Here is a 9912-nt window from a genome sequence, read left to right on the forward strand (position 1 = left end):
ACCCAATCGAAAAAGAACTTGTCATCCTCCACATACTGACCATCATGGTTCCTCCAAGCCATCATGTCCACCGAGGAACCATCATGCAATTTGCTTTTCCAAAATAGCAAAAACAACAACATATGTTTCTCTGAAGTGTCGTTGTAGTGGTCACATTTGTATGTAGAGGTAACATATGGTGGTAGCGCAGGGTTGTTTTCCCTAGTTGCCATAAAATACGTGACTGTTCAAAACCAGATATCGCTCTACTCCTATCAGGCATAGGGTGACACGCTACAAACCTAACCATCCTTTAGACATCACTGTCATAGGATGGGAGGGAAAACCAAAATAACAAAAACAAACAACGTGAACGTACCTTTAGTCAAACCTATCTCAGCGGGTGCAGCCCCCTTAAGAAAATGTAATTCTTCCTCAATAAATATACCTTGAGCACAAGTATACCTTGAGTCGAGTGGTACCTACCCGGTACTCGATTAACCAGTTATTATTAGACATACCTTGATTAAATTAACTTGATATCAATAAAGCGGACGGACGAAAAAAAAAATGCTGAATAAAGGTAAGTAAAAGTGGTAAAAGTAAATATTGTGAAACAAAATAAAAAATAAAATAAGCATATAAAAATGCTTTGAATAAAAAAAAATTACAAGGTCCGTCAAAAAAAAACCAAAAAAGTGCAGTAAACTTTACGTATGTGTGCATAGAAATGAATGAACGTATTACTAAACAAAAAAAAACTTAATATAAAATTGTTTTTGTTTAACAAAACGTGGTAAAAATGAAATGCAAAAATAAAAAATAAAAATACATAGCAAAATTATATGCCGGCCGTGGAGGAATTACCATGAGAAAGTGAATTATAAGATAAAAATTGTTATACGGTGCTGTGTGTGTGAATGGAATCAAACGGCGGTAAACTAAAATAACAGACACCGGCCAGTAAATAATGCCGGACAAAGAATTAATAGAAAAAAGTAGAAAAAACCTGAATTTTCAAAACAAACAGTGAAAATCGGCAGAAAAATAAATTTACATGGTTAAGTGCAGATCAGATGTGGTTTTGCAAAACGTAACCTACAAAAAAAACTCAAACAAAAAATTTCAACCAAAAAAAAAACGGTTTGTTTTGATGTGCAAGAGTGTGTGACTTTAAGTGCGTATGAGATCGTATGACTTCACGGTATCCCTACCATCATCTGTAAACCACTCAAGTCATGAATGGAGGTGGGGGTGCTATAACCAAACTGAGTGCCAAGACAAATTACTCCGCAAAAAGTGAAGTGGGAGAAACCAACATAAAAAAAATGTGTGTGTGTCATGCGACTAATGTAATGCAAACATAGAACAGGTGTAAAAACTCTCTTCTTCTTGTGGTTCAAACAGATCGAAAGAAACAAAATGAAAATGAAATGCTGTGAATCATTTATAAGTTCAATGAACGCAAAGTGAAAGTGAAAAAAAATAAAAAAATTTATAAAAAATTGTGCAAACACTAAAATTAAAGGAACTGAAGAACGAAAATTAGAAATTCATGAAAAAAAAAACAAAACAAAAATAAAAAAAAGGAAATTCTCGAAACCAAAGCTAAAATATTTAAATGAAATTAATGTGAAATAAGAGAATTATTTCAGTGAAAATACAAACACCAAAGGTACAAATGTTAAAAAAACAACATAAATAAATAAATTAAAGTCTATTTTCATTTAGTCAAATAGGTGAAAATAGCAAGCCGGTAATTTAACTTAGAAAAAATTTTAAATAAAAAAAAAAAGAATCTAAAAAAAACTACGAAGCTTCCATAGATAAAAATAAAATGAAATTCAAAAGCAAAAATTCCTCAAGATTCCAAATTTCAAAAATAAAAACAAAAATTCCTCAATAAATTTAAAAACATCAAACCAAAAGAAAATTTTAAAATAATAAAAAAAATGTTACCAAAAAAAAAAACACTGTGCATTCTGACTAAACAACCTTTCTTCTTGGTTCTCTTTCCAAATACTGCACCGATATCAAACTCGCATCGGCCGCTTCGGTTGAGAGTACGGACCATACCAGACGTGGACCAGCGACATATTGTGCCCAGGGCAGATGAACTGGTAAGTGTCAAATAAATAATACGCCACGCCGTATTCTTTATTACTCCTCTCAGCCACCTACTTGCACTCACCACGGCATCCCTCGCTCCATGTCCAAGATGCCATAGTGATAGAAAGACGGGTCACCCATTGCGAGGTTGATATGAGGCTCTACCGTGGTTGAGTGATCTCCTGGGGCCGGCATCGAGAGATGACAATCTCTCGTCCGGACAAAATGCCTTCCTTCCCTGTGCACATTACACCACTGGAACACTCCTGGCGGCCTCGCACTCGCGACTGCGTAAGACCACGAGTTTCGTCGCTCTCAGTCCCCGACGGATAATTCACGTAAGTCGAACGGTAAGTATAAAGTCCCAATCCTCTAGGTCAATTTCATCCTACACACACACATGCTTCACCGCTTGCTGACTATGGGATATTAATTGCAAGACGACTCTTATGGAAGCAATTTGAAACAGCTGCAAATAAACGGCTTCGCCTACATTGCAGCTCAAGGCAACAAAAAAAACTTCAAGGCTGAATCCAAAAATTATGTGCCTCCTAAAACTAAAGCTAAGTATCCTTAACTATCAATTCAAAAGAAAATCCAAATCCTAATTCATTTTTCTCTTATCCTATAGCTTCCTACACTACTAGCTTATACCTATGGACCTTGGACCCATGTGCTGGAATCCAACTTATAACTAAAACGGTAAGTCACTGATCTCAATTTTTATTAACACGGACTACACTCACTGATATGTGAGAAGTCTGCCCCCGTTCCTTAGTGGAATGTCCATGGGTAAAATTTGCAATTTGCTCTATCGGACACATTGGTAGCTAGAAGATATTTACTGCTTTAGGTCCTTAGCATGGTAAACGCCCAATGATTTCCCTTTTAGATCTTCAATCTCATTTAAGCACTTTCCGACTGCTTTAACTATTCGACACATTATGTATTTCTTGTTGAGTTTTGCGTTGATATTTCTACCGAAGTCGCTCAATTGATGGTTACGTCGATAAACCTCTTGACCTGGGGAAAACCTGACTCTTCGGGCACGAATGTTGTATTTGCTAGCCCTATCGCGGTAACTCTTATGTAACCTTTTCCTGACCTCTTCCCTCACTAATTCCAAATGGTTCGATTTTGGTAAAGCACTAAACTCTGGGTCTTTCAACGGGTCTTAGCCAGTCTATAAACGCTGCCGTGCGTAATCATACTGGTTCCAAAAAGAGCAAAATAAGGTGTCATGCCTATTGAAGAATGCCGATGACCGCAATGCGCACTCGATTGCAGACAAGTTTTGGTCCCAATCTCTTTGATCCTCCTGCAAGTATGAACGAATGGCCGCCAATATAGATTGATTAACGCGTTCTGATGCGTTAGCTTGAGGTGAATAGAGTCCCGTTTTCATATGGCCTACACCGTAAGCCTCTATAAACGCCGCGAAATCTTTCCCAGTAAATTGTTTCCCATTGTCGGATAAAATCGTTTCCGGCACACCAAATTTGTGGAAAACTTCTTGCTCAAGATATCTAATAACATTTCGAGCGGTTGCCTTTCCCATTGGTTTCAATAAAACATATTTGGTCAGTTGGTCTAAGACAATAAAAATGTAGCAGTTTCCTGCCTTAGAGCGTACATAAGGGCCCAAAAGACACCCCGAAAATCGGGGTGTCTTAAGACTGGACTACGGGTTAATGCTTCCTTTAGCCGTTTGAACCCTATTTTGGCTTCATCACCAAACTCAAAACCACGCCCTTTCTTTAATGTGGGGAAAATTGGTGCTGCAATGGTCGCATAATCGGCAATAAAACGGCGATACCAGCCTGTCATACCTGTGAAACGCCTAACTTGTTTGACATTCTTTGGGTATTCATACCCCACTATCGCAGAAACCTTGTCAGGATCAGGCATTACTCTTCCCTCACCAACTATATACCCGAGGTATCGTAGCTCTTTAAAACAGAAATTTGACTTTGCCACGTTAATTGTTAGACCAGCCGCGTTTAAGGCCTTTGCCACTTGTCTCAAAAGGTCGAGATGTGTTTCAAAATCTGGGGCCACTATGAGCAGGTCATCCAAATAAACAAACACTCTTTCACGGAGATGCGCAGGAATCACCTTATCCATTAACCGGCATATCCTTTGGGCTGCGTTACACAACCCAAAGGGCATTACGGTGAACTGGTATAGGGGTCTTCCTCGTAGAGTAAAGGCCGTTTTCTCCCTGCTCTTCATCTCGAGTGGTATCTGCCAGAAAGCATCTATCAGATCCACACTCGATATGAAATGCGTATCCCCTAGCCGGCTGAGAAGGCCCTCAATGTTCGGGAGCGGATAGGCTCTTTGACAGTAATGGAATTGAGCTTTCGAGCATTCAGGCATAATCTATTTTTTGTGCCTTTCCGGACTAATGTCACTGGGTTTTTCCAGGGGCTCTCACTGGGCTCAATGACCCTCATGTCAAGCATCCTATCCAGCTCTGCATACATTAGGCTTTGTACTGCTGGAGATACAGGGTAATGACGTTGCTTTACTGGTATTGCATCTGCCGTGTCAATAGTGTGTGTCTCTAGGGATGTGCTGCCCAATCCCCTTATCTCGAAAGACGGAAACTGAGATATGACCTCGTCTAATCTCCCCCTCTGATCACTGTTCAATTGATGCTTAGATGGGTCAATAGGGTCATCTTCTGCCTCCTCCTCCAACGACAAACTTTCAACACTGGCTAGCAATTAATATCGTTTCATGAAATCGACCCCATGGTATAGTGAATACTTAAAGTGGGGACTAAGAAAAAGGTTACCTCACTTTCCATTTTACCAAGTTTCACTGGGGCCCGAATACGTCCTACAACCTTGTGCGGTGTCCCGTCTGCTGTGCCGACTTGCGCTGAAAACTTAAAAATTGGTATTTGCGCCCTCTCAACTAACTCTAGACAGCCTTTACCTAAGACGGTGACTGTTGCGCCACTATCTAGCAACCCCTCTACCTCTTCATTTCCAATTTTCACTCGCAAATAAAGACGAGTGTCTTCTCCTTCATATAAGGTAGATGAGGCTATCTCCTGCCTGAGTTTCCTTCTAGACCTATACCGCTCTCTAGCTCTTTTGATTCGCAGATGTCTCTTCCGATAGTTTAGGATCTGTTTCGACTCAGTACAGATAAGCTGACTTACCTTACCTATATCTAAAACCTTATATAATACACTATTATCATACAATTCATTCTTCTCATTATATTTGTTTACTTCATTAACTTCACTTACTTCACTAAATATCCTAGCTCTAACTTGATTATACTCCTGCATTCTTACGTGCCAAGGCCTTATCTCTTTAAGTTTAAATTCATTCCGTTTACTACTACTATTGACCCTATTTTTCTCTAAAACTACTTCAGGTTCCATCTGTTCATTTGCAACTATTCTTATTTGGGGTTTGTTTGTGCCGGACGCGTTGTCCCCTTCACCGAGCCCGTCTGGATATTTCCCTTACACTTGGGACAATTTGGCTTGACAACTTTCTCCAAACCGCAACCATAACAGAACAGCTTTCGTGTTGTCGAAGGGCAGTCCATGAATCCGTGTCCTCTTTCTTTGCAATTCCAGCACACATAGTTTGCTTGTCTTGAAATTGCCTCCACTTCAAATTTTTGTGGCTCATCCGCCTCGATGGCATGGACTCGTGGAGCAAACTGCTGCCTATGTCCCTGGTTTGCTTGCCTTTGATTTGCCAACATTGTTTCGGCCTTTCTGCATTCTTCACGAAAGTGTTGGAGGCCATACATGCGAATTGGGAACACCAAAGCTGCCATCAGCTTTCATCATCTCCACCAGCATGTTTTCGCCCATTGGCTCTCGTTGCTGGTGTCGCAAACGCAGCATCGCATTATAGAAATCTTCGAAAGGCTTCTGTAGACCTTGTCTTCTATCCATCATACGCCGCTGCACGTCGAAATCACTCTCAAATTTCCTGAACTGAGACAGGAATGCCTCTTTTAGCGCCTCAAAGCTATGAACTCGCCCCAATCGTCGTTGCATCCAGTACCAGTCCTCTGCTGGTCCCTCTAGAAGTTGCGGCAACTTTACTAGCACCTCGTTTTTATCGCATTCATGGTCTGCTATCAATTGCTCCAATCTAAATATGAAATCTTCAGCTGTAATTGATTTGGATGTGCCATCAAATTTCAGCTTCCATTTTTCCATGTCCACTTTTCGAATATGGCTTCTTGACGCAGTAGAAAGATGTGGGTATGGTACTGGTGCAGCATCTGATTGTGGTGGCAGTCGCCATGTCTGCTCATTCCCGTTGTGGTACTGTCTGGGCTGTCGTTGACTCGCCATTTGCTGCGGTAACAAGTTATAATTTTGTGGCTGGTAGCTATGGTTGCTCTGTGGCATTATTATTTCCAGCGGTACTTGTCGTGCTCGCTCTGTGTATGGAAACACGCGTGCATTTGACATGGATGTGGGATCTTGTGGTGGTTGATTGGACACCGGCGGATTTTGATGCGATGATTGTACAGCGCCATTCGTCAAACTTTCCTGGACTAGTTGTGGCACCAATCTTCCGAGCCTCTCGTCCAGTATCCGTATAAGCTTTATTTGACCTAAGCCAATAACCGAGTCAATTACATCCTCTAAATGGTTGTCGGTACCTTGGGCCAATCTGTCGGTGGCTACATTATTCGCTTGCGGTCCATTTAGCCGGATGTCTCTGTATATATTTTGCGCTGTTATACTGCCAAAATTTGGGGTCTCTGGAGATGTCTCGTTTATTGCTGAGATTGACGCACCAACGTCTGACTGTGCTGGGCTTGAAACTGCCGATGGCACTATATTAGCGGGCACTATCATTGTTGCGGTTGTGCTAGCTCCTGCTGTGGTCGTTGTGGTTGTTAGCATCGTTGTTGTTGTGCTCGTTGTTGCTGTTGCTGCCATGTTAGAACAGATGGGACCTAATCCCCCCTCTTCGTAGCTATTTGCTCTAGTTCTTACCATTTAGTTTATTAATTAATAATGACTGAAAACAAAATAATATATCTTTTATATTTTCAGAAAAAAAACACGCACATAAATCCTACAGTTTAAACTGATATGCTATGCCTAAATACAAGGAAAGGAATGTGAATGGCGTAATTTACAAACAGGTGAGTACAAAGCAAACCAATAAAGACAAATAAAGTAGAAATTGAATGTCCTCCAAAATAACTTAATTTCTTTTTTTTTCTTTCTAAGGTAACGTTCCGCTGACATTAATAAAACAAAAGGTAATAATGGGATTGAATTTGCCCCCTTAACGAGAAACCAAAGGTCACTGAAGGACATCAATAACGATACCATGCAGGACTCTCTTGGTTTGGCATTTGTTTAAATAAGAAGAAGGAAAACGGACGGACAGGTAGGCAAATACAATTTGGGCTATTGAATCTAAAACTATTTGATATTAATGCATTCTTCTCTCCCTAGAAACGTCGCAAACGACCATCGGAACTTGGATCCCGTTAAGCCATGACTTACGCCTCCTTCATGGATTAGAAAAATACACTGCTACAATCGTATCCATCTAAGTTTCATGAAGCCTGATCTCTCAGGCCCATGTTGCGGGCGTCATTGTTTAGTCACGTGCCCCCATAGGAGGTCGCTCCACATTTTCTCTGGAGTGGCAATTGATGCTGGCTGCTGGCGGTTGAGCTCCGGCTGTGGCTCAGTGGATGGGGCACGGATCTTTGCCAACCCTATTGCCAAAAAGGAGGGACAAAAAAAAAACTAAAATCAACCAGCTTGTGGATGGACAAATACAGCGGGTACGTAAACACTTGGAAATTGAACACACAGGACAATGTCTTTATCGGTTCGCTGGCATGCCTCGGCCTAACCCTCCCCAAACCATGGTACTCCCGTGGCCCTCTAAATCGGAGTACCCCAAGAGCTTACTCACCTGTTCATTACACCATTCCTTCCCCTTTCTTTAGCCTCCTATCCCTTCATGGGAAAGAAAAAAACCAAAAATATTTCATTCTAACATTCGTACAAAATGCGGCACTGCTTTATTTGGAGGTCACAACCTCCCTGATACTCTCAATTTTGACATTTATAACAAAGCTTGTAATTAACAAAAAAGGTAGTTAAATAATTTAAATGAAAGTTATCAAAACTAACAATTTTTTCGTGAAATATTTACTTTAGCGCAAAATCAAAAATTTGAATCAAACTTAGCAAAATAATTTTCAAACAAAATTTAATGCTTTCAAATTTAATTTCTCAATCTTGTGTTTTTCAGGTTTCTGGTTCTAATGGCGACTATTCCGGATAAATGCCAATGGAGTCCCTGGGTATTGTGGTCCTGGTGGCAGCCTCTGCGGCCATTAGGGTCCCTTTTAGGTTCTCGTTTGTCCGTCCGTCCGTCTAGTCTTTGGTAAATATTGTCTTGTTTAAGTGTATCTGTCGCAGTCAGTTCTTGTCTATTTTTTTCCTTTATTATTTTCCAGTGGTTTTTCTGATGTGCTGCTTTCTCAGCACCGTAAGGTCAACATTGGCTGAGGGGCAAGGAAATATGCTCTACTATCCACTACCTAACCTAAGTATGAGCTCATGCTTAGGTTACTCTAAAAAACCCAACCAAAGGGTAAGTAATAAAAAAAACTCGATGTTGTCCCTACCTAATTTTCTTTATTTTTACAGAAAAAACTTTTTTAACAAAATAAATCTGTCGAGAGTCAACCGTCTGTATGCCTGTCGGTTTAAAGTCGGAGAAACTTTTTGGACTACCTTATGGACACTGGGGTATGCGACAGCGTCTAGGTCCATCGGTGGAGTAGCGGCAGGGGTTGTGGATATGCCAATTGCAGCAGCTGAAGTCTTTTATATATGTGGCAGTGGAGGTGGAGGAGTCTTGGCTTTAGCTTTTTACTTTTAGACTTAAGTTTTTTTAGCTTTTAAATTTTACATTATTTGATTTGATTTTTTTCTATTTCTTTTCAGTGTTTTCTTCTTTAATAAATGTTTCTTTTTCTTTTACAGGTTTTTTCAACTTTACTTTCTGTAAGCCTATATATATATATATATATAAATATATATATATATTCTTTTCTTTTATATATTCTTTTACATATTCTTTTGTTAATTCACTTGTGTTTCTTTTTTTATATTTACTGCTGGCTCCATTTCCGTTTGCTGCCAAAACCCAATCGAAAAAGAACTTGTCATCCTCCACATACTGACCATCATGGTTCCCCCAAGCCATCATTTCCACCGAGGAACCATCATGAAATTTGCTTTTCCAAAATAGCAAAAACAAAAAACATATGTTTCTCTGAAGTGTCGTTGTAGTGGTCACATTTGTATGTGGAGGTAACATATGGTGGTAGCGCAGGGTTGTATTCCCTAGTTGCCATAAAAAACGTGACTATTCAAAACCAGATGTCGCTCTACTCCAATCAGACATAGGGTGACACGCTACAAGATACACATGAAGTTAGTCCACCTAAAGCGCCGAGTGCTGTTATAATTGGTACTAATGACAAAATCCCACCAATTTTGGGTACTCTTATAACTCTTGGGATAATTACATCTCCTTTATTCTTTTAAAGCATTTTATGAATAGCTTTCCTTGTTATTTTAATGGCGGAGCTAATGTCTTGGGGTTTTTTTTTTCCATAAAATTGTTGTCGTTTTCTTTATTGCGTTCGAAAAAGTTTTTTGTCCTGCCGCTTTATTATATGTTGTCTTCTCCACACCCATACCAAATTTGACTTTAGCCTTCATTGCGTTGGTGACCAAATACGAGTTTCTCCTAAAGTACTGTCGTTCGCTTTAAACCGTTTCCATGC

The sequence above is a fragment of the Stomoxys calcitrans genome, chromosome 1 (assembly GCF_963082655.1).
Source record: "Stomoxys calcitrans chromosome 1, idStoCalc2.1, whole genome shotgun sequence".
Taxonomy (NCBI): Eukaryota; Metazoa; Arthropoda; class Insecta; order Diptera; family Muscidae; genus Stomoxys; species Stomoxys calcitrans.